This window comes from Colobus angolensis, unplaced genomic scaffold (genome assembly GCF_000951035.1).
Source record: "Colobus angolensis palliatus isolate OR3802 unplaced genomic scaffold, Cang.pa_1.0 Scaffold12, whole genome shotgun sequence".
NCBI lineage: Eukaryota > Metazoa > Chordata > Mammalia > Primates > Cercopithecidae > Colobus > Colobus angolensis.
The window spans coordinates 13,118,574-13,122,009 of record NW_012113141.1 but is presented as its reverse complement, the minus strand read 5'-3'; the positions used below and the strand labels follow the sequence as shown (position 1 = coordinate 13,122,009).

Sequence of the window (3,436 nt, the reverse complement as noted above, 5' to 3'; positions counted from 1 at the left end):
CACATGGCCACACCAAACAACAAAGGGGCTGGAGTGTTTACTCCTCACACTCTAGTGGGAGCCTTTGTGAACTCCTATGGCAAAGGGCCTGAGATGCAATTTTACAACAAGGAGGAAACAACTTCAAAACTACTACAGCCATATTTGTTAAGTTTATGTCTCTGACAAAGAACCAGTATTCAATTTTATTAGCTCTATAGTATTTTTAATTCAAGTTTATTAATTTAATTATATAATTTTCATTTATTCCTTCATTATACCCTCTTTTGAAGTGCATATTAATTTATCTGTCATGTAGGGTCCACACTCCCTGGAGGGCTATTTCTGAGGCTTGTCATTTCTATCAGCTCTCACTCTGCTTGTCCCCTACTGTATTTGATAATTGTCCCATGATGAACTCAAATCTGCCTGGCCTCCATCTGAGACACCACTGAGGTGCCTGGGCTGTGGTGTCGCCACTGCATTTAAGTCTCCACAGTGCGGGAGATCATGCCATGCTGAGACACTGGAAACACAATTTTTCATCTTGGCATAAATAGCAAAATTCAGTAATAGTCATAAGAACAGCATAAATTCACCTCTGAGTCTATGAGAAGACAGACCTATGGGTACACATCCTTGGGGGAGAAACTCGTGCCCTCCAGAATCCAGGCTTTCTGAGGTTCCTTTGCTCCTAGGTGTATTTACCTCCTGCCTACCCTCTGCCCACTCAAAACCACCCTTTCTCTAAGTCTGTAGCACAGTTAGGATCCTGGCTCAATGCAAATCTGTCAGTTTCACATTCCCACCTTCCTGGGGGGTCTGCCTATTTGCTAAGCGAATTGAAATTCCTTTGTCCTCTGGGCCTATGGGCCCTTCAACATTGTGTCAATGGCATCAGGAGACACAGCCTTGAGAGGGATCTTATTTACCATGGAAGCACCTCTTGATGCCTGGAAGGCCCCCTGAATGGGAACCAGAGGGCCGCTGGACAGGGCCTGATGACATGAGTACACAAGGGGGAGGACCCTTGAGAAGCCAAAACTCCCATCACAAGGCAGAGTCACAGGGAAGTGACCCACCCCACTCACCACCTGGGAAAAACAAACCTCTCAAGCTGTTTGGTGACATGAAGTGTTTCAAAGAATGGGTGTGAGTTTGGAGGAAGGCAAGCATCAAAGCTCACATCCGGGATCTGGGCAGCTTGACTAGGCTCTGGCGACAAGAACTGGACACTTCTGGAAACTCAGGCCTGGACGAGCACAGAAGATCTGGTGTCTGCTCGAGGTCTCTGCCTCTCTCCTCTCCCTCGCGCCCAGTCCTCCTGTGTGCCCAGCCCTGGTTTGCACCCTGGGGACAGAGATGTGAACTGAGAATAGAAAAGTGAGGTCACTGGTAAAGGGGGCACAGATGGTAGCTCCAGCCAGAGAAAAGAGGGCTGATTTGAGGACACGCTGCTGGAGGATTCATTTGTTCCATAAATGTTTATTGAGCATTACTCTGTTTCCAGGCACTCTTCTTGGTGGAGAAACAACAGCTGGGGAACAAGACCCCTGTTCTCATGAGCTTCTCGTTCTATAGAAGTGGGGTGGGTGATCAATCGATATGCAACCAAATAAACAAAACAGCCCCATGTGGAAGCTATAATTGGCAGAAAATTAGAACAGAGAATTACAACTGAGTGACTACTTAAAATTACAGGGTTAGCAAAGACCTTTCTCCAGAGATAATATTTAAGCTGAAAGCTGAGTGACAACAAATAAGCAGGCAGAGATGCAGGGAAATGTCCAGGCAGAGGGAGCAGCAGGTGCCAATGCCCACATTCAGTTGTGGATTGAAGTCATCTGCAAATACCTCTTCTCCTTGTGCCTGGCCTGGTGAGATGTCCAAACAAGACATTTGACAAAGGTTCTAAACAAGAAGAGGTGAAGGAGGTGACTCAGTGCTGGGGATTTTTAGTCTCTCCACTCTGGTCCTGCAATGAACGAAACATAAATGGAAGTAGTCAATTGTGTGCATGCATGTGTGTGTGTCCGTGTGTCTGCGTGTGTGTGTGTGTGTGTGTGTGTGTGCATGTGTTTGTCTGGTGGAAGATCTATGCATGCTTTTTCTGGAAATAAATATTTGGAGAAAGCTACCCTGAGAACCTGTCACTCTGGAGGCTCAGAGGTGCTTAGCTGTGGAGACAGATGCCTGGGAGGGAGCAGTGCAGGATGGGGTGAGGGCACAAATGTAGAGAGCTGCCTAGCTTTGTGCTGGAGACCCAATGGCATCCCAGGCAGAGATGGGTGAGATGGACCCAATAGGGAAAAGGGAGATCCAGGTCCGACCTGTGTCTTTCTGAATCTCCACCTCCAGCAGGCATTTCCTCCACATGAGGGTTCGAGCACAGACTTGGGGAGGCTCCCGTTTCATCAGGACCCATGCTACACTCAGGACAATCCCTGTAAAATGCCATTGTCTCCAAAACAAAGCTGCTTGCTGACTCTCCGGGATCCCACATTTTCACACAGGAATTAGGGATGTGTGGTTGTCCCTACAGAGGGTTGTCGCGCCTGGTTAGGGAGCTGGCCTTGGTGCAGGCCCTCCCCTGGGATGCAGGAGTCGGGGTCTTTTTTCTTTGGGTCACCATTAGCTCGCTGGCTGTTCCGGGGGTGAACATGAATGGAATATTGAGATTTTTGGGAAAAAAATGAATGATAGCCACTGGGTCCCTTTGTCTTGCAACAGATCATGGATTCAGAGGTTTGCAGGGCCTTTCTGGGAAGTTGGGGCCCCCAGGAAACACAGGGGCTCCTGGAATTCCAGGACCAAGGGGACAAAAAGGAGATCGTGGGGACAATTCAGGTAAGGGGCATACCTCAGCAGGGTGGCCTGAGGGTCCCAGGTGCTGGGGAGCTGGAGGGCCTCTAGAAGGTCCCCTTCTCTTGCTTCTCCTGCTGCCTCATCGGAAGATGCTCAATTCTACTTCCTGGCCCAGCGCCGCCAGCCCTCTCGGCTTTACTTGGGGCCTGAGGGGACTTCCATAGGTGCCCAGATGCAGACGTTTAAGCTACGTAGGGCCATTCCCTTGTCAGGCCCCTTAGCAGATGGGCCCTGGCTTTTCTTCAGTGGAAATAGTCCAGTGTGTCCCTCCGGGGTGCCAGGGAGGAAATAGGCCCTTTAAGGGTTGGGTTTGTGTCCATTGTCACAAGAGTGGCATGAAAACGTTCTGCCTCTTAGGACCCCTGGGTGAGGGGGAACATCACAGCAACTTAGTTCAGAGAAAAATAGAGCAAACTCAGTAAGAACAAAAGAACAATGACAACCTACTTATTCATATTTGTCTACCAGTCTGTCAAAACAATAAACGTATTAAAAAGTGTATCTGGAATGAGAAATGAAAATGAATGACAAAGAAAAGTTTTCAGGCCAGACGCAGTGACTCACGCCTGTAATCCCAACACTTTGGGAGGCC

The 3,436-nt window shown here is 48.6% G+C and overlaps 1 pseudogene; it reads left to right on the top strand.

Annotated features, from left to right (window-relative positions):
- The first annotated feature begins 2,076 nt into the window (after window positions 1-2,076).
- Window positions 2,077-3,436, top strand: part of LOC105503027 — a 3,594-nt pseudogene continuing 2,234 nt past the window's right edge.